The sequence below is a fragment of the Pseudophryne corroboree genome, chromosome 10 (assembly GCF_028390025.1).
Source record: "Pseudophryne corroboree isolate aPseCor3 chromosome 10, aPseCor3.hap2, whole genome shotgun sequence".
Lineage (NCBI taxonomy): Eukaryota > Metazoa > Chordata > Amphibia > Anura > Myobatrachidae > Pseudophryne > Pseudophryne corroboree.
Window position 1 is genome coordinate 230,007,734 of NC_086453.1, and position 22,107 is coordinate 230,029,840.

Consider the following 22,107-nt stretch of genomic DNA (forward strand, 5'->3'; position numbering starts at 1 on the left):
CTCCTATACCGCATTGCGATACTAATCGCATATGTTAGTACATATGCGATTAGTATCACTGCGGTAGGCGGCGAGGGGCGGCGATTACATATAGTACATCCCGCCCAGAGAGAGGGGGAGATGTACTAAGCCTGAAACGTGATAAATATCACTGTGATAAAGTACCAGCCAATCGGCTCCTAACTGCCATATCACAGGCTGTGTTTGAAAAATGACAGTTAGGAGCCGATTGGCTGGTACTTTATCACAGTGATATTTATCACTTTTCAAGCTTAGTACATCTGGCCCAATGAGAGAGACAGCTTGTGCAGTGGCAGTTGCAGCCGTCTTCAGAGACAGTTGGCAGTTGGGCAGTAGCCATCTTAGGAGGACTCAGAGCAGCAACTTGAAGCAGAGGCAGCTGCTGGTGTGTGACAGGAGTGCTGTACAGCTTATGAAAAGCCAGATTCTATTCCCGGTGACCTGAGATCTTCATTGTAGCAGCCAATCAGTAATACCAGCCTCCTGTGAGGATCCCACTGCTTCTAATGGTGCTGGCTGACAGGCATCTGACAGAGCAGAACAGTGATGGGCACTACTGACTGTGTAGCTGGAAACTAGGCCACGCAGCCTACCCTCCCTTTTGAAGGACAGCCCTGGAGGTAGCCCTGCTTTGGAGTAACAGACGGTGGGAAGAGCAGAGACAGTGTCTTGCTGCAGCTGCAGACAGAGGTCAGCATATGATGGTTAATTGAGGCCAACATAACCCTTGTAACACAGGTCGGTAACACTGCTGCACTAGCCATACATCCAGGGCCGGCGCTACCTGCTCAGCAAGGGTATGCAACACAGGGAGGTGCTCAGGTGAAGGGGCACTCTCCCTGCACTGATACCCTGCTGCTGCCGGCTGCCGCTGCACCTGTCAGACTGGATGACAGGTTGTGGCGCTGGCAGTGGGTAGCGTGGCTCCCTCCCCCTCCTCCTCCCCAGAGAGACTGCAGGTAGTGTGCAGACTCACCCCTCACACAGCTCCGCTGCCACCGCCGCTGACATCCCGTGCTCCAAATTGTATTGGGGGCGTGACCTAATCGCGGGAGGTGTGGCCACGCCCCCTTATGGAAAAAGTAAAAAAAAAATCTTTGTAGTGCCTGATGATCCCTGAGCCTCCAGCCCTCAGCCAGGGTCAATTCGGTGTGGGAGCGTGATCAGTGTGATCACCCCCCCCCCCTCCCCTCCCCACCTGTACAGGAACAGGCAGAGGCTCAGCATTAGAAGCAGCCTCTCTGCCTAACTGCAGCATGTTCTGTGCTCCCAGGATGAGAGATTATGCTTTTGCCCAGTAAAGAGGGATGGTGGTGGGAGTGCGGCAGACCAGGGTCTGTGCTGGGCCACTCCATTAGTCCCAGGCCCGGGTAATTAGTACTCGCTCCCTCACCCCCCCCCCTCCGCCCCCCCTCAGCTTCACTGCCGACATCCTACAGCCGCTGCTGCTGGAGTAATGGAACCTGCGAGAAACCGGAGGCAGAGAAGGGAAAGGAGGAGCAGCGCCCGGGCCGGGACCTCCTGCAGGTACTGGGGCTGCACAGTGGAGGTAATGAGGGCTGTACCTGGCATAGGGGGTTATTCAGAGATGAACGCAGATGGCTGCATATGCAGCCAGATCTGCGTTTATCTCTTCACATGCTGAGGGCTGCCCAGCTCAAGGCAAGGCCACCCAGCATGTGTGGCGCCGCCTCCCAATGCATCTGCAATTTGATTGAGGAAGCATCTGATCTAAGGTTGACCCCTGGCAGCGCAGCCTGGTCAGCAGCCATTTTTTTTTCGGAGCAGCTCTGTGTGACGTCCCGGCCGGCCCCCGTTTTTCTGGCGTCACCCCCGCAACACCTTAACTCCGCTACGCTGTCGCCTATCAATCACATTGTGGTCGCAACCTTTGGGGAAGCGACCGCAATGTGTATGGCCTCACACCCACTGCGCACGCACAGTTTGCTGCCACTGGCAAACAGCGCTGAGAGCCACTATTGCAGTGGGGTCTCAATGACCTTCATAATGTGTATAATGTACTGTACCTGGCATAATGTATATAATGGGCTGTACCTGGCATAATGTATATAATGGGCTGTACCTGGCATAATGTGTATAATAGGCTGTACCAGGCATAATGTGTATAATGGACTCTACTTTGGCGTAATGTGTATAAGCGGCTCTCCTCTGTGGCGTAAGGTGTATAAGGGTACTACTGTGCGGTGTAATGTGACCAACGGACACTACTGTGCGGTGTAATGTGACTAACGGACACTACTGTGCGGTGTAATGTGACTAATGGACACTGCTGTGCGATGTAGTGTGAATAACGGACACTACTGTGCGGTGTAATGTGACTAATGGACACTGCTGTGCGATGTAGTGTGAATAACGGACACTACTGTGCGGTGTAATGTGACTAACGGACACTGCTGTGCGGTGTAATGTGACTAAAGGACACTGCTGTGCGGTGTAATTTGACTAACGGAGACTGATGTGCGGTGTAATGTGACTAACGGACACTACTGTGCGGTGTAATGTGATTAACGGACACTGCTGTGTGGTGTAATGTGACTAACGGACACTGCTGTGCGGTGCAGTGTGAATGACGGACACTGCTGTGCGGTGTAACGTGACTAACGGACACTGCTGTGCGGTATAACGTCACTAACGGACACTGCTGTGTGGTGTAATGTTACTAATGGACACTACTGTGTGAGGTTATGTGAACTGGTACTAATCTGTGGCCCTATCTTTTTGCCGCATGCCTTCGGCTCACAATGTCCCTGTTCTGAGCATGGCCAGAGGAAACTGTTGCCCTGAGCTCTTCAAGATCTAGAACTGGCCCTGTCATCAATTTTAAATGTGAATAAGGGGCACTATTATGTGGCATAATATGAATCAGGTGCACTAAGTTTGGGTTAATGTGGATAAGATTGTAATACTGTGTGGCGTAATTTGAATTGTGGGTACCATTGTGGTCACACCCCTCCATTGTGTGACCACACCCTTTTTGCAGTGCGCGTTGCCCCTTTTTACGGATGGGAGGGCGCAAATGTATTATTTGCAGGGGGGCGCCAAACACTCTAGCACCGATCCTGCACACATCACAAGCTTCCTCAGGGACAAAAGATAGTTTAGCTGCTTACATTGTATCTTAGCTCAAATGCTACAGGCACGCATAGTTTTGGAACATAAAGTTGCATAAGTACTTTATAAATGCAATTCCAATCAGCAGCTAGTTTTATCCAAGGACACCTTAACTGACTACAGTTGTTAATCTGCAGTTAAAGGATCATCAGCATTGCATGGAGCATAGTGATACAGTACTTCCTCTCTCTCGACTTGCAATTTATAGACGTCACTGTCACACACCTATACAGGGAAACTGTCAGCTAAGGACAGATACTTTTGTCACAGAAGTTATATGGAGGTAGTTACAGGCAGGACTGCCATCAGTAATGATGGGGCGTGGCAGGGCCGGTGCTAGGGTGTTCGGCGCCCTCCTGCAACCTATCAATTTTGCGCCTATCTACAAATACAAATGTGACCTATCTCATCCTCAGAGCTGTAACTAGACATTTTGGTGCCCCCCACTTCCCTCAAGATCCATAAATATACGGTCATAAAAAAATTACCGAAAATATAGGGACGTAAAATAATTATGATGCACAGTGGTCAACACTATTCAAAATGACACCACACAATAGTACCACTTATATATATTACGCCAGGTAGTGCCCCTTATATTCATTACGCCAGATACAGCCCCCTGTTACATATTGCACCAGGTAGAGCCAGTCACACATTATTCCAGGTAGAGCGCCCTTTTACACACTGAGCCAGGTAGAGTTCCCTTTTACACTTTGCGCCAGGTAGAGCACCCTTTTACACATGCCACTTCCCCCAGCAGGGGGAAAAGCCAAAAATATAGGGGCCACAGAATAGTCACAATTCACATTACACTGCACAGTAGTGTCCGCTAGTCACATTACACCGCATAGTAGTGTCCGTTAGTCACATTACACCGCACAGTATTGTCCGTTAGTCACATTACACCGCACAGTAGTGTCCGTTAGTCACATTACACTGCACAGTAGTGTCCGTTAGTCACATTACACCGCACAGTAGTGTCCGTTAGTCACATTACAATGTACAGTAGTGTCCGCTAGTCACATTACACCGCACAGTAGTGTCCATTAGTCACATTACACCGCACAGTAGTGTCCGCTAGTCACATTACACTGCACAGTTGTGTCCGGCAGGGCGGCCTTGAGCATGTGCAGAGATGAACGTAGATCCGGATGCGTATGCAGCGATCTGCGTTCATTTCTGAATTACCCCCTATGCCAGGTACAGCCCTCATTTCCTCCACAGTGCGGCCCCGGTACCTGCAGGAGGTTCCGGCTCGGGTGCTGCTCCTCCTCTTCCTTCTTCTCCGGTTTCTCACAGGATCTGTTACTCCAGTGGCTCTGTAGGATGTTGTCAGTGACCCAGAGAGGGGGAGGGAGTGGGTACTAATTACTTGGGCCTGGGAATGATGGAGGGGCCCAGAGGGGCCCTGGTCCCCTGCACTCCCAACCCCCTCCCACCTTACTGGGCAGCAGCAGCAGCTCTCATGTTAGCAGCACAGCACATGCTGCAGTGGGGCAGAGAGGCTGCTGCTATTGTTATTGTTCCTGTATGGGTGAGTGGATTGTGATCACAGTGATCACACTCCCCCCTCTAAATTGACCCCGGCTGAGGGGCTCAGGGGCTGAGGTCTGGGGGCTCAGAGACTACACCTACCCTGCTCTGTACTGCAAATACTGTTTTTTAAACGATTTTTCCTATAAAGGGGCGTGGCCACGGCTCCCGCGATTAGGCCACGCCCCAACCTGCTAGGCAACTCCGGATGTCAGTGGCAGCGGCGCTGTGTGTGGGCCTAGGCCGCACACTGCGTGCACGCTGTCTGGGGAGGAGGAGGAGCAGGGGGGTGAGCCGCGCTGCTCGCTGCCAGCGCCGCTACCTGTCATCCAGTGTGACAGGCGCAGCGGCAGCTGGCAGCAGCAGGGATGCAGAGCTGGGAGAGGCTGAGCGCCTCTTCAGTTTGGCGCCTCCCTGCACTGCATCCCTTTGCTGAGCGATTAGCGCCGGCTCTGGGCCTGGGACTGACCAGCTTGGAAGGGCCCTTCCTGACCCGTAGCTCCCCCAAAGCTTACCAGAGGGGTCCCGGGTGGCAGCAATGAGGATCATGGGTACAGGCCAGCTGCCTGCGCAGTGCAGACCGGCAGGGCAGGCAGCCACGGAGGCACACAGAGCAGCAGTGTGTATTCTTTCTGTTCAGCCGACCGCAAGCCAATCAGAGCTCACGGACTGGCAGCCAATCAGGAGCTGCCGGTCCGTGAGCTCCGATTGGCTCACGGCCAGCAGAATAGAAAGAATACACACTGCTACTCTGTGTGCCTCCGTGGCTGCCTGCCCTGCTGGTGCGCACTGCGCAGGCAGCTGGCCTGTCCCCGCTATCCTCATTGCTGCCACCCAGACCCCTCTCAGCCAGGGCCCGGGATTGGAGTCCCCACCATCCCCCCTTGATGGCGGGCCTGGTTACAGAGTAGCAAGGCTGTCTGACTGTGGCCTTGCTCTTTGTATTTCAGTCAGTCTAGTACTGCAAGAGCTACATATTTTATATAAGACTGTAAACTTTCAAAACTGTGATCACTGAATAAGGAGCTATAGCTATTATGACTGAGTATTGCAACATGAACTATTTAATGGACATAAACAAGTACATGGGGCCCCACTAGTAATGCAATATCTATGTTATTACTTTTGTTGCTTTTATTAGTTCGTTAAGATTGTTGGTGGTGGATAATACATTCTGTAATGTTTTGTGGTAATGTGTATTGCATGCACAAAGTGTTAATATAAATTGTGATAACTACTTCTAAGCTTTACAGTAGAGAAAAGGTTACCCAGAAGCGTTCCAGCTGAATAAAAACTACTGAGGAGCAACTGTGTAATTAATGTCTGTGCCAATTGTAATTTGAACTATATTGTGAATTGCCAGGGAAACTTACTCCCTAATACTTACCTGTAAATTGTAACTTTCCACGTGATACTTACCCCAAGTGTCACAGGAGGACAGAGGAGTTGATGTCACACATGCCTTGGTGCACACAGGTGGTCAGGTCAGTGAGGCTGTAGGACATCTCACGTACCTCCCGGATCATCTGCTCATGGAATTCGGTGTTTCTTACTCCATGGCTGACTATCTCTGCCAGAATCTCCGGGCGAGTGCTTTTGGAGGAGGGGGGCGCCAGTGTGGGGCTGGGCTGGTGGTACTTCCTGGCCCACACTGGATGTGTCACTATTTCCCCCCTCCTCAGCCTCAGTGAGATGCCCCTCCTGTGCTGTGTTTTGAAAAAAAAAGTTATATTATAATCATATTACTACAAATGTTCAATTTTATACAGTAAACAGTTGTCAATATATTCTTCAAATTGTACCTTCCAAGGCATGTTTACCTTCCCTGGCAGGTGTGTCGTGTCCATTTCGGACACACCTGCCACCTCCTCATAGGACACACAGACCATCACTAGCTCCTCCAGGTCTGTAAACTCCACAGTCTCAGGGAGTGGCTCTCCCCCTGTCCCTGTGGCCCTCGATGTGTTCCAGTGCGCAGGCTTTTTCAGTTTCAGGCGAGACTTGAAGTCAGCCCAACTACACATGTATTGGTGTTTGGGTGAAAGGAGAAGAAAATAACCGTAAGTAAATGTGATGCAAACTTTTTGAGCACATGTCATAGTATTGGTTGCTATAGGCAACATGACTTTGAATTTGCTGCTTAAATCTTAGTTAATGCATACTATAGTGTTTGACACTGTGGCTCAGTATGTACTTACCGTCCTGTGGTGTGGGGACAATTAGGCCAACACCATTCACACAGTCTGTGATTTCTCTCCAGATCCGGTCCTTTGTCCCAGCACACATGTTTTTAGTTCTAAAATGGATTCTATCAATGGCCTGTGGGACAAGAATTCCCAAGTCCCTCTTTGTAAATGGTGGTTGGCGTCTTCTCTTTTGCCTGTTGCCTGCGATGTATTAGCCTGAGAAGTGTCTCCACCTTCCTCTTGACTTTGTGGCTCAGATTGCTGGGTTTGGGTTGTTGGCCCAGAATATTCCTCATTTTGTGCCACATGTTCCTCAGCCAGGGACCTCACAACAGCCTCTTCTTGTGTTTGTGGGCCAGTAGATGGGATTTCATCACTACTGTGTCCTGGTTGTTCCACCTCTGCAGTGGCAGGTGTTTGTTGCTGTTGTCTTTGCAAAGCCAGCTGTCTACTTCTTTGGAGTATTGCCTTCATTTCGGCATTCAGTCTGGCCATCTCCTCTGCAAGTCGCTCAGGCTCCATGATGCCCGCGTCACTTCCGGTCGCGGATTGGCAACACGGCATTGCCAATGTGCGTTCCACCAGGTACAGGTGGCAAGCACTGGACTTCCTACATCACGCGCGTGTCAAATCCGCGTCACTTTCGGTCGCGACTTTCTCAATACCACAGTGGATCAGAAGCGTGGGCAGCGCAAGTTCACGCGGTAACGACTGGAACAATAGCAGATCCCACCCACTAGTCTTTAATCCAAACTGTGTTGGCAACCTATGTAGCCATGACAACCAATTAACCGCTAAAGGGTAAATTCATAACGGAAATAGCTCACAGGGCAAACAGTTAATGAAATGTATATGAATGCCTATATAGATATCTTTCTCAAACTAGCATGGCGGCGCTTGAACAAAAAACGCCATCCATGTTGATAACAACAAATAAATTGCTCAATCATAATCTGAATTGTGCTGTCAGTAACAAGGGGCCTGTTCAATGGAAGTATACATACAAATTACTACACAAAAGTTAAATATCACAATCTACTACACGGAAATACGTGACGCACATTATGTAAGATAAAGGTAAAATTACCTACACTCAAGACATAAATAGAGAAATACATAAAGGCAAAGCTCTCTGATATATACAAATATATTTTTTTTATAATGTATATTCATATAGATAAAAATAGTGACCTAAAAAAGAAAACAAGAAAAATAGAAGAGAGTGTGTTGGCAAAAAATGCTTAGATCAAAAAAAGGGCAAAAAGATCTAATAATCACAAAAATATCCTGTTGCAAAAAATCTTAAGTATAAGGAAACCCTCACTTTAGCGCAAAAAGGCACTAAGAGAGTTATTTTAATTTACACCATTAGGAGAGATTGTTCCCAGGCGATAGTTCCATCTTGAGTCCAACTTTTTAAGGACAAGTCCCCTGTCCCCGCCCCTTGGCAAAGGCGGTACCCAGTCAATAATGCGGCATTGTAGGGTAGACATCTGATGCCCAGCTGACAAGAAATGTTGCGCGACCGGTTTATCGGTTGACCCCATAGAGAGAGCCTGTCTAATCGTCATCCTATGGTTGGCCATTCGCTCCCGGAATGTGCAGCTGGTCACCCTACATATGATAAACCACACGGGCAGGTGAGTAGGTAGATCACATGGTCCATGCGACAGTGTAGCTTATACCGAATCCGGATTGGCCTTCCAGTCTGAGGATGCGAGAAACTGGTCCCAGGCACCATCGATCGACAGGTAATACAGCCAGTACTTTTAATGCAGCCAGGTCTCTGCGTCATTAGCCATGTATTATCCTCCAGAGTTTTTGATCTACTGGGGTGCATCAGGAGCTGTTTAAGGTTTCTTCCCCTGCGGTATGCCATCATTGGGTTCTTGGCATTAAACATGGTTAGTGACGAATCTGTAGAGACAATTGGCCAGTGTTTATTGATGGATCTGGCAACTTTTGATGACTTCTGGTCATATTGAGTGACAAAGATCATCCGGTCACCTTGTTTCAGTGCATGCTTACGTGTATTTTTGCGTGCTCTGGTGAGGCATCCCTCTATGGTTTTACTGTCATAGCCCCTATCAAAAAAAAGTTGCTTCACTGCTCACTTGTGGTAAGTACCACCATCACAGGGCAACTTTGTGATTTTTGCCCTTTATATAATATATAAGATACTCTATTTCTATACATTGCCCCTTTTATAATAATGGATTAGTCCGGGAACTGCAATTGGTTTATTGATAATGCCGCTTTTTTTTTTGGATGTGCTGAAGTTATTTTAAGGGGCCTGTTAGGCATTGACTGTTTTGATACTGGTGCATATCAACAGATCTACAAATGATATTAATCAAGGGAGCGCTGGAACAGGGTCAATTTGTATCACATATTTATTACAATCCACATATAAACAGCAGATAAAAACAAGAATAATATCCGGATATTAAAACAATATAGTGCACTTAATATCTAATCCCATGCCCTGAGCTCAAATTAATAAATGTCTGTTCATGTAAAAAAGGTCCGTTCAACCTCCGCTTGTTCACATTGATTGTAACTAACTGTAGCCACGTTGTGATGGAAATAAAATTAGATTTGATACAGAAGTCCCTTTTGTAACCAGCCAAGATGTTACAGTCACTAAAGAAACTCTTTGATGCGTAGCGGAAGGGGGAGAGCGCTGTGTAGTGAGTGTATGCACAGCGGTATGCTATGACCCCTTATAAATCCCAGCCGCAGCGCGTCTCAAAGGAATACTCACAGCCACCTCGGCTTCCCTTGGGGTGCGGACCACCTTTGCTCGGTCCCGCTATTGCTTTGTCCCGGAATCCAAGTAGTGAAGCCCCTCTTACGCGTTTCTCCGCCCACAGGGCCGAAACCGCCGGTCCTGTGGGCGGAGAAACGCGTAAGAGGGGCTTCACTACTGTTATGAGCCACGGCTGTGGCTCATTCCTGTTTTGCAGTTTTGTTCTGTATTTCATGTTATACTTCTGTTTATGTTCCCCGTGGGTGTCATGGGGTGCTCGGAGCTCACCCTTAAGGAGGGGATACTGTTATGAACCACAGGTAGTGGTTCATTCCTATTTTATGTTTATTTAGTTGTCTTGCATGCCAGGATTTCCCATTGCTCTGTTTTGGATTACTCTTGTCTGCTGCCGCTGGTGAGTCTGTGCAATTGCAGCTTGTTCCCATGTGTTCAGCCTCATCTGGCTGCTGATTGCATCTTGTCAGCTTAGTCGTGCAGCAGGCCAGCTGCAAGAGATAATTAATTAGGCCTCTCTGATATATGCTGGCTCACTGCAGTTAGCAGATGCTGATGATATTCCTTGGGTTGCAGTCTGCTTTAAGTTTGAGCTGGTTCCTGTCAGTCCCTGTGTGGATTCCTGTGTCAGTCCCTGTGTGGATTCCTGTGTCAGTCCCTGTGTGGATTCCTGTGTCAGTCCCTGTGTTGATTCCTGTGTCAGTCCCTGTGTCTGATCCCGTGTTCTACCCTGAGTTCCAGTGGATTCTGCCTGTCCTCCAGTTCTGAAAGTCGGTGTCGGCAGCTTCCTGTTTGCCTATGTCAGTTGCAGAAAGTATCCAGTCCTGCTCAAGCCGGTTGTTCCTGTCCTCAGTGGTCCTGTACTCAGAGATTTGTCATCTTTTCCTGGAGTCTGACTGAGCACCTTTAACATCCTGTGGTGTTCGTGAGTCACAGCGCAGCCGTGTGTTGCGGCTTGTCCGCTTACTGTTTATTATTTAGTATATTTGTGTCCTGGAGCTTTTGCGGAGGATTCCGCTCTCCCTGATCCACTCTGGTATCCAGCGGTGCTGGATAGGAGTAACGGATCAGTGGATCTTTGGTTGTCCTTTTCCCTGGCGGCTAGTCCGCACATACCTTTTGATTTAGTTAGTTAGCTTGTAACCCCTGGCCTGGTTGCTTAGTCAGAGGGCCCCTTGTTATCACCCTGTCTCGGATTTCCCTTTGTCTCCCATTAAGACCTGAGGGGGCATCGGGGTTGGGCAGACATAATCCGCCCTTCGAACGCGGCTGCCATGGGCTCAAGCAACCATAGTCTCGCAGGGGATTTCTGATAACACGGGCGAGACAACGGAGTTAGGGCGCCAGGGGTTACTAGGCTTTCCTGCTCCCACAACCAGCATATCTTCCCAGTACTCTGACCTCAGCCATACGATCTCCTCTGGTCAGAAGTACTGGAATCATAACATTATCATCAGCCATACCACAAAAAAGAAATAAAACTTTTTTTTTCTTTTTTGGCCCAGTCCAGTGTCTAGTCTAGAATCCAGTCCTGTCTAGAATTCAGTGTGCTGTATCCAGTCCGGTGTTTAGAATCCAATCCAGTCCGGTGTTTAGAATCCAATCCAGTCCGGTGTTTAGAATCCAATCCGGTGTTTAGAATCCAGTCCGGTGTTTAGAATCCAGTCCGGTGTTTAGAATCCAGTCCGGTGTTTAGAATCCAGTCCGGTGTTTAGAATCCAGTCCGGTGTTTAAAAAAAAAAAAAAAAAAAAAAAGTCTTGTTTTGTTTAGCAAAATTTAGTCTTGCCTTGTCTTGCCTTGCCTTGTCTTGCCTTGCCTTGTCTTGCCTTGCCTTGTCTTGCCTTGCCTTGCCTTGCCTTGTCTTGCCTTGTCTTGTCTTGTCTAGTTTTAAATCCTCCTATGTCTACTATGCAAGCCCTGCAGGCATCTCTCGCAGCCCTGAACTCTGTATTCAGTGCTTTGAGACCAGAGCGACTAGAAGTTTTGCAGCAATCCCTAAAGCAACTGCAAAACCTTCTGACTAAAATCTTGCTTATTTTGCCAGAAGTCGTTGAGAGTACATCTATCTCTAAAGAGACTCTTGTTCACAGTATGGTGACAAGAGAATCCTCTGGTTTAATTGAAGAGAAAAAGTTTAAAAGTTTTCTGCGGCCCAGGCTCTCAGAAGAGGAGCGTCTGCGTCGCAGAAACTTAAACTTATGCCTATATTGTGGGGGTTTAGGCCATTATCTGCAGACCTGTGAGTTGCGCAAGCCAAAGTGTGGTGACGAGTCTTGCCCTCTGGCCAAGTTGAGTCATGATACTAGACCTACTCCTGTCTCTACTGTGGCAGAGGTACTTGTCACACAACCCACACAAAAAAGCTCTCTGTCCTATAATTGGGGTCCTTGGGCAAGGGAGCCCCATTATAGATTCAGGAATCAAAAGAGAATGTTTCTCTCCTCTCTTGAGGTTCCTGTGGAAGCGGAGTTGCAAGTCCCTGGAGTGGTGCCCGTAGCCCAGGGTCCTGGAGTGGTGCCCGTAGCCCAGGGTCCTGGAGTGGTGCCCGTAGCCCAGGGTCCTGGAGTGGTGCCCGTAGCCCAGGGTCCTGGAGTGGTGCCCGTAGCCCAGGGTCCTGGAGTGGTGCCCGTAGCCCAGGGTCCTGGAGTGGTGCCCGTAGCCCAGGGTCCTGGAGTGGTGCCCGATGCCCAGAGTGCTGGAGCGGTACCCGATGCCCAGAGTGCTGGAGCGGTACCCGATGCCCAGAGTGCTGGAGCGGTACCCGATGCCCAGAGTGCTGGAGCGGTACCCGATGCCCAGAGTGCTGGAGCGGTACCCGATGCCCAGAGTGCTGGAGCGGTACCCGATGCCCAAGCTTATAGAGGGACATCAAATATTGTAGCTCAGGTTTCCATACCAGAAGGGGTCTCAGAAGCTGTTACCCCAGGTAGGGACTTGGGGAGCGCAACCTCAGAAAGGGTATCTAAAACCATAGTTCTTGAAGGGAACTCGAGAAGCAAAACCCCAGAAGGGATCTTTGAAGTAATATCCCCAAGTGGGGTCTCGAGAGACGCAGCCCCAAAGAAGGGTCTAGAAGTCGCTTCCCCAGGAAAGAACTTAAGAAGCATAGCATTAGTGGAGGATCTGAACGTTATTGCTTCAGCAAAAGTCCCGGAAGTCATAGTCCCGGGAGAACTTTCGATTATTATCGACTCAGAGAGGGAGGCCGATGGCCCGATCCCAGTCAGGGAGGCCAACGACCCGGTCCCAGTAAAAGAATCCGAGGTGCTGGCCCCAGCGGGGTTCCCGGAGGCCACTGCCCCAGCGGGGTTCCCGGAGGCCACTGCCCCAGCGGGGTTCCCGGAGGCCACTGCCCCAGCGGGGTTCCCGGAGGCCACTGCCCCAGCGGGGTTCCCGGAGGCCACTGCCCCGGGTGGGGTTCAGAAAGTCACTGCCCCGGGTGGGGTTCAGAAAGTCACTGCCCCGGGTGGGGTTCAGAAAGTCACTGCCCCGGGTGGGGTTCAGAAAGTCACTGCCCCGGGTGGGGTTCAGAAAGTCACTGCCCCGGGTGGGGTTCAGAAAGTCACTGCCCCGGGTGGGGTTCAGAAAGTCACTGCCCCGGGTGGGGTTCAGAAAGTCTCAGCCCCGGGTGGGGTTCAGAGAGTCTCAGCCCCGGGTGGGGTTCAGAGAGTCTCAGCCTCGAGTAAGGTCAATAGTGACCAGGTCCTAGCAAAGCACTCCAGTCAGTCAGATGAGAAGGAAACAGATCCTGACTCTGATATCTCAACATCCATAATCTTTGATGGGGACTTAGCCCAATTTCTGGCGCTTTACAAACACTATTACATTATTATGTTGTCTAGACCATTTCTGGGCATCACTCCAGAGAACCTTGTGCTCTATCTTATTTATTCTTTTAGAGGAGAGCCTTTTGAGTGGGCGACCAGCCTAATGAAAGCTGAAGATCCCATTCTTCAGGATCCCCCAGCATTCAGTGATGCAATTATTAAAAGATATGGTTCCAAAGAAATTGGTTCAGGTTCCTCTAAGTCACCCGTCTTGTCTGCTGAGAGTCCACAAAATACTGTAAACTCGGCACAGGAGTCTCAGCCCGTTGTTGTGACTGCAGGATGTGCTTTTCTGACTACTTCTTCTAATAATAGTACTTTACCAGAAAGTTCAGCTCCCAAGGGTAAGAGACCTGTCTCTGATTTGAACGCAGCCTTGCTGGGTGGTACCATCAGTTCAGACAATGTTTGGGGAATTACCTTGGTCAGACCTAAAGAGCTTTGTAAAAAGAAGAAGAAGAAAAAGAAATAATTTTTTGACTCTTGCCTTGATATAAAAAAAAAAAAAAAAGATTTTTTTTCCCTTGTCTTGTGTCCAGTGGCCACCATCAAGGGGAGGGCACTGTTACAAGCTGTGGTTGCAGCTTGTTTCTGTTTTCGTGTCTGTTAGACCAATGTGTCAGGTTTTTTTTTTTGTATCCCTTGTTCTGGATAGTCTGAATTTTGGGGTCTTTTGACCCCTCCTCAAGGGGGGGGTACTGTTATGAGCCACGGCTGTGGCTCATTCCTGTTTTGCAGTTTTGTTCTGTATTTCATGTTATACTTCTGTTTATGTTCCCCGTGGGTGTCATGGGGTGCTCGGAGCTCACCCTTAAGGAGGGGATACTGTTATGAACCACAGGTAGTGGTTCATTCCTATTTTATGTTTATTTAGTTGTCTTGCATGCCAGGATTTCCCATTGCTCTGTTTTGGATTACTCTTGTCTGCTGCCGCTGGTGAGTCTGTGCAATTGCAGCTTGTTCCCATGTGTTCAGCCTCATCTGGCTGCTGATTGCATCTTGTCAGCTTAGTCGTGCAGCAGGCCAGCTGCAAGAGATAATTAATTAGGCCTCTCTGATATATGCTGGCTCACTGCAGTTAGCAGATGCTGATGATATTCCTTGGGTTGCAGTCTGCTTTAAGTTTGAGCTGGTTCCTGTCAGTCCCTGTGTGGATTCCTGTGTCAGTCCCTGTGTGGATTCCTGTGTCAGTCCCTGTGTGGATTCCTGTGTCAGTCCCTGTGTTGATTCCTGTGTCAGTCCCTGTGTCTGATCCCGTGTTCTACCCTGAGTTCCAGTGGATTCTGCCTGTCCTCCAGTTCTGAAAGTCGGTGTCGGCAGCTTCCTGTTTGCCTATGTCAGTTGCAGAAAGTATCCAGTCCTGCTCAAGCCGGTTGTTCCTGTCCTCAGTGGTCCTGTACTCAGAGATTTGTCATCTTTTCCTGGAGTCTGACTGAGCACCTTTAACATCCTGTGGTGTTCGTGAGTCACAGCGCAGCCGTGTGTTGCGGCTTGTCCGCTTACTGTTTATTATTTAGTATATTTGTGTCCTGGAGCTTTTGCGGAGGATTCCGCTCTCCCTGATCCACTCTGGTATCCAGCGGTGCTGGATAGGAGTAACGGATCAGTGGATCTTTGGTTGTCCTTTTCCCTGGCGGCTAGTCCGCACATACCTTTTGATTTAGTTAGTTAGCTTGTAACCCCTGGCCTGGTTGCTTAGTCAGAGGGCCCCTTGTTATCACCCTGTCTCGGATTTCCCTTTGTCTCCCATTAAGACCTGAGGGGGCATCGGGGTTGGGCAGACATAATCCGCCCTTCGAACGCGGCTGCCATGGGCTCAAGCAACCATAGTCTCGCAGGGGATTTCTGATAACACGGGCGAGACAACGGAGTTAGGGCGCCAGGGGTTACTAGGCTTTCCTGCTCCCACAACCAGCATATCTTCCCAGTACTCTGACCTCAGCCATACGATCTCCTCTGGTCAGAAGTACTGGAATCATAACAACTACTTGGATTCCGGTGCCCGGAGTTGCTCTACAAACTGATCCCGTTGCCACATAGAGTGCTGATGAGATTTGCGACTGGGGACAAAGCAATAGCGGGACCGAGCAAAGGTGGTCCGCACCCCAAGGGAAGCCGAGGTGGCTGTGAGTATCCCTTTGAGACGCGCTGCGGCTGGGATTTATAAGGGGTCGTAGCATACCGCTGTGCATACACTCACTACACAGCGCTCTCCCCCTTCCGCTACGCATCAAAGAGTTTCTTTAGTGACTGTAACAACTTGGCTGGTTACAAAAGGGACTTCTGTATCTAATCTAATCTTATTTCCATCACAACGTGGCTACAGTTAGTTACAATCAATGTGAACAAGCGGAGGTTGAACGGACCTTTTTTTACATGAACAGACATTTATTAATTTGAGCTCAGGGCATGGGATTAGATATTAAGTGCACTATATTGTTTTAATATCCGGATATTATTCTTGTTTTTATCTGCTGTTTATATGTGGATTGTAATAAATATGTGATACAAATTGACCCTGTTCCAGCGCTCCCTTGATTAATATCATTTGTGCTTTCTAGTAATTGGTGGAACAGTACCACCGGTGGGAGCAGCAGGGATTTGGTGTGTTTGTTAGTAATTAACAGATTTCTTGGTGGTATAATCATAAAGCGCTGTGTTTCTTAGATTTATTTTATCAACAGATCTAATCTGCTGTAAGAGCTGTATGTGTTGTATATCCTGATGATGATCCGGAGGGATCGAAACGTCGATTGAACCATTCTTTTGAGATGTTCTGATAAGTATGAATTAAAATCAGTGCTATTTTAAGTGCAAAATCTACTGGTGAGTGCCCCTTTAATTTGGCTTTCTATATGTGGATATCTGGACTAGAGATGAGCGCCTGAAATTTTTCGGGTTTTGTGTTTTGGTTTTGGGTTCGGTTCCGCGGCCGTGTTTTGGGTTCGAACGCGTTTTGGCAAAACCTCACCGAATTTTTTTTGTCGGATTCGGGTGTGTTTTGGATTCGGGTGTTTTTTTCAAAAAACACTAAAAAACAGCTTAAATCATAGAATTTGGGGGTCATTTTGATCCCAAAGTATTATTAACCTCAAAAACCATAATTTACACTCATTTTCAGTCTATTCTGAATACCTCACACCTCACAATATTATTTTTAGTCCTAAAATTTGCACCGAGGTCGCTGTGTGAGTAAGATAAGCGACCCTAGTGGCCGACACAAACACCGGGCCCATCTAGGAGTGGCACTGCAGTGTCACGCAGGATGTCCCTTCCAAAAAACCCTCCCCAAACAGCACATGACGCAAAGAAAAAAAGAGGCGCAATGAGGTAGCTGTGTGAGTAAGATTAGCGACCCTAGTGGCCGACACAAACACCGGGCCCATCTAGGAGTGGCACTGCAGTGTCACGCAGGATGGCCCTTCCAAAAAACCCTCCCCAAACAGCACATAACGCAAAGAAAAAAAGAGGCGCAATGAGGTAGCTGTGTGAGTAAGATTAGCGACCCTAGTGGCCGACACAAACACCGGGCCCATCTAGGAGTGGCACTGCAGTGTCACGCAGGATGTCCCTTCCAAAAAACCCTCCCCAAACAGCACATGACGCAAAGAAAAAAAGAGGCGCAATGAGGTAGCTGTGTGAGTAAGATTAGCGACCCTAGTGGCCGACACAAACACCGGGCCCATCTAGGAGTGGCACTGCAGTGTCACGCAGGATGTCCCTTCCAAAAAACCCTCCCCAAACAGCACATGACGCAAAGAAAAAAAGAGGCGCAATGAGGTAGCTGACTGTGTGAGTAAGATTAGCGACCCTAGTGGCCGACACAAACACCGGGCCCATCTAGGAGTGGCACTGCAGTGTCACGCAGGATGTCCCTTCCAAAAAACCCTCCCCAATCAGCACATGATGCAAAGAAAAAGAAAAGAAAAAAGAGGTGCAAGATGGAATTGTCCTTGGGCCCTCCCACCCACCCTTATGTTGTATAAACAAAACAGGACATGCACACTTTAACCAACCCATCATTTCAGTGACAGGGTCTGCCACACGACTGTGACTGATATGACGGGTTGGTTTGGACCCCCCCCAAAAAAGAAGCAATTAATCTCTCCTTGCACAAACTGGCTCTACAGAGGCAAGATGTCCACCTCATCTTCACCCTCCGATATATCACCGTGTACATCCCCCTCCTCACAGATTATCAATTCGTCCCCACTGGAATCCACCATCTCAGCTCCCTGTGTACTTTGTGGAGGCAATTGCTGCTGGTCAATGTCTCCGCGGAGGAATTGATTATAATTCATTTTAATGAACATCATCTTCTCCACATTTTCTGGATGTAACCTCGTACGCCGATTGCTGACAAGGTGAGCGGCGGCACTAAACACTCTTTCGGAGTACACACTTGTGGGAGGGCAACTTAGGTAGAATAAAGCCAGTTTGTGCAAGGGCCTCCAAATTGCCTCTTTTTCCTGCCAGTATAAGTACGGACTGTGTGACGTGCCTACTTGGATGCGGTCACTCATATAATCCTCCACCATTCTATCAATGTTGAGAGAATCATATGCAGTGACAGTAGACGACATGTCCGTAATCGTTGTCAGGTCCTTCAGTCCGGACCAGATGTCAGCATCAGCAGTCGCTCCAGACTGCCCTGCATCACCGCCAGCGGGTGGGCTCGGAATTCTGAGCCTTTTCCTCGCACCCCCAGTTGCGGGAGAATGTGAAGGAGGAGATGTTGACAGGTCGCGTTCCGCTTGACTTGACAATTTTGTCACCAGCAGGTCTTTCAACCCCAGCAGACTTGTGTCTGCCGGAAAGAGAGATCCAAGGTAGGCTTTAAATCTAGGATCGAGCACGGTGGCCAAAATGTAGTGCTCTGATTTCAACAGATTGACCACCCGTGAATCCTTGTTAAGCGAATTAAGGGCTGCATCCACAAGTCCCACATGCCTAGCGGAATCGCTCCCTTTTAGCTCCTTCTTCAATGCCTCCAGCTTCTTCTGCAAAAGCCTGATGAGGGGAATGACCTGACTCAGGCTGGCAGTGTCTGAACTGACTTCACGTGTGGCAAGTTCAAAGGGCATCAGAACCTTGCACAACGTTGAAATCATTCTCCACTGCACTTGAGACAGGTGCATTCCACCTCCTATATCGTGCTCAATTGTATAGGCTTGAATGGCCTTTTGCTGCTCCTCCAACCTCTGAAGCATATAGAGGGTTGAATTCCACCTCGTTACCACTTCTTGCTTCAGATGATGGCAGGGCAGGTTCAGTAGTTTTTGGTGGTGCTCCAGTCTTCTGTACGTGGTGCCTGTACGCCGAAAGTGTCCCGCAATTCTTCTGGCCACCGACAGCATCTCTTGCACGCCCCTGTCGTTTTTTAAAAAATTCTGCACCACCAAATTCAAGGTATGTGCAAAACATGGGACGTGCTGGAATTTGCCCATATTTAATGCACACACAATATTGCTGGCGTTGTCCGATGCCACAAATCCACAGGAGAGTCCAATTGGGGTAAGCCATTCCGCGATGATCTTCCTCAGTTGCCGTAAGAGGTTTTCAGCTGTGTGCGTATTCTGGAAAGCGGTGATACAAAGCGTAGCCTGCCTAGGAAAGAGTTGGCGTTTGCGAGATGCTGCTACTGGTGCCGCCGCTGCTGTTCTTGCGGCGGGAGTCCATACATCTACCCAGTGGGCTGTCACAGTCATATAGTCCTGACCCTGCCCTGCTCCACTTGTCCACATGTCCGTGGTTAAGTGGACATTGGGTACAACTGCATTTTTTAGGACACTGGTGAGTCTTTTTCTGACGTCCGTGTACATTCTCGGTATCGCCTGCCTAGAGAAGTGGAACCTAGATGGTATTTGGTAACGGGGGCACACTGCCTCAATAAATTGTCTAGTTCCCTGTGAACTAACGGCGGATACCGGACGCACGTCTAACACCAACATAGTTGTCAAGGCCTCAGTTATCCGCTTTGCAGTAGGATGACTGCTGTGATATTTCATCTTCCTCGCAAAGGACTGTTGAACAGTCAATTGCTTACTGGAAGTAGTACAAGTGGGCTTACGACTTCCCCTCTGGGATGACCATCGACTCCCAGCGGCAACAACAGCAGCGCCAGCAGCAGTAGGCGTTACACGCAAGGATGCATCGGAGGAATCCCAGGCAGGAGAGGACTCGTCAGAATTGCCAGTGACATGGCCTGCAGGACTATTGGCATTCCTGGGGAAGGAGGAAATTGACAATGAGGGAGTTGGTGGGGTGGTTTGCGTGAGCTTGGTTACAAGAGGAAGGGATTTACTGGTCAGTGGACTGCTTCCGCTGTCACCCAAAGTTTTTGAACTTGTCACTGACTTATTATGAATGCGCTGCAGGTGACGTATAAGGGAGGATGTTCCGAGGTGGTTAACGTCCTTACCCCTACTTATTACAGCTTGACAAAGGGAACACACGGCTTGACACCTGTTGTCCGCATTTCTGGTGAAATACCTCCACACCGAAGAGCTGATTTTTTTGGTATTTTCACCTGGCATGTCAACGGCCATATTCCTCCCACGGACAACAGGTGTCTCCCCGGGTGCCTGACTTAAACAAACCACCTCACCATCAGAATCCTCCTGGTCAATTTCCTCCCCAGCGCCAGCAACACCCATATCCTCCTCATCCTGGTGTACTTCAACACTGACATCTTCAATCTGACTATCAGGAACTGGACTGCGGGTGCTCCTTCCAGCACTTGCAGGGGGCGTGCAAATGGTGGAAGGCGCATGCTCTTCACGTCCAGTGTTGGGAAGGTCAGGCATCGCAACCGACACAATTGGACTCTCCTTGTGGATTTGGGATTTCGAAGAATGCACAGTTCTTTGCTGTGCTGCTTTTGCCAGCTTGAGTCTTTTCATTTTTCTAGCGAGAGGCTGAGTGCTTCCATCCTCATGTGAAGCTGAACCACTAGCCATGAACATAGGCCAGGGCCTCAGCCGTTCCTTGCCACTCCGTGTGGTAAATGGCATATTGGCAAGTTTACGCTTCTCCTCCGACAATTTTATTTTAGGTTTTGGAGTCCTTTTTTTTCTGATATTTGGTGTTTTGGATTTGACATGCTCTGTACTATGACATTGGGCATCGGCCTTGGCAGACGACGTTGCTGGCATTTCATCGTCTCGGCCATGACTAGTGGCAGCAGCTTCAGCACGAGGTGGAAGTGGATCTTGATCTTTCCCTAATTTTGGAACCTCAACATTTTTGTTCTCCATATTTTAATAGGCACAACTAAAAGGCACCTCAGGTAAACAATGGAGATGGATACTAGTATACAATTATGGACTGCCTGCCGACTGCAGACACAGAGGTAGCCACAGCCATGAACTACCGTACTGTACTGTGTCTGCAGCTAATATAGACTGGTTGATAAAGAGAAGATGTCTATGTAACTATGTATGTATAAAGAAGACTGAAAAAAATCCACGGTTAGGTGGTATACAATTATGGACGGACTGCCTGCCGAGTGCAGACACAGAGGTAGCCACAGCCGTGAACTACCGTACTGTACTGTGTCTGCAGCTAATATAGACTGGTTGATAAAGAGAAGATGTCTATGTAACTATGTATGTATAAAGAAGAATGAAAAAAAACCACGGTTAGGTGGTATACAATTATGGACGGACTGCCTGCCGAGTGCAGACACAGAGGTAGCCACAGCCGTGAACTACCGTACTGTACTGTGTCTGCAGCTAATATAGACTGGTTGATAAAGAGAAGATGTCTATGTAACTATGTATGTATAAAGAAGAATGAAAAAAATCCACAGTTAGGTGGTATTACAATTATGGACGGACTGCCTGCCGAGTGCAGAGACACAGAGGTAGCCACATCCGTGAACTACCGTACTGTGTCTGCTGAGACTGGATGATAAATGATATAAAAAATATATATATATCACTACTGCAGCCGGACAGGTATATATTATATATTATATAATGACGGACCTGCTGGACACTGTCTGTCAGCAGAATGAGTTTTATTTTTATAGAATAAAAAAAAAAAAAACACACAAGTGAAGTCACACGACGAGTGTTTAACTTTTTCAGGCAATCACAATATAAGTATACTACTAACTATACTGGTGGTCAGTGTGGTCAGGTCACTGGTCAGTCACACTGGCAGTGGCACTCCTGCAGCAAAAGTGTGCACTGTTTAATTTTAATATAATATGTACTCCTGGCTCCTGCTATAACCTATAACTGGCACTGCAGTAGTGCTCCCCAGTCTCCCCCACAATTATAAGCTGTGTGAGCTGAGCAGTCAGACAGATATATAATATATATAGATGATGCAGCACACTGGCCTGAGCCTGAGCAGTGCACACAGATATGGTATGTGACTGACTGAGTCACTGTGTGTATCGCTTTTTTCAGGCAGAGAACGGATATATTAAATAAACTGCACTGTGTGTCTGGTGGTCACTCACTATATAATATATTATGTACTCCTGGCTCCTGCTATAACCTATAACTGGCACTGCAGTAGTGCTCCCCAGTCTCCCCCACAATTATAAGCTGTGTGAGCTGAGCAGTCAGACAGATATATATAATATTATATATAGATAATAGATGATGCAGCACACTGGCCTGAGCCTGA

General features: G+C 48.5%; 1 long non-coding RNA gene across 1 annotated transcript in view; it reads left to right on the plus strand.

Moving 5' to 3' along the window:
* The first annotated feature begins 322 nt into the window (after positions 1-322).
* LOC134965455 (uncharacterized) overlaps positions 323-22,107 on the plus strand; it is an 82,350-nt gene continuing 60,565 nt past the window's right edge. The window contains exon 1 of the long non-coding RNA XR_010188373.1: positions 323-711. This is a non-coding gene — a long non-coding RNA (uncharacterized LOC134965455). The remainder of the gene's footprint in view (positions 712-22,107) is intronic.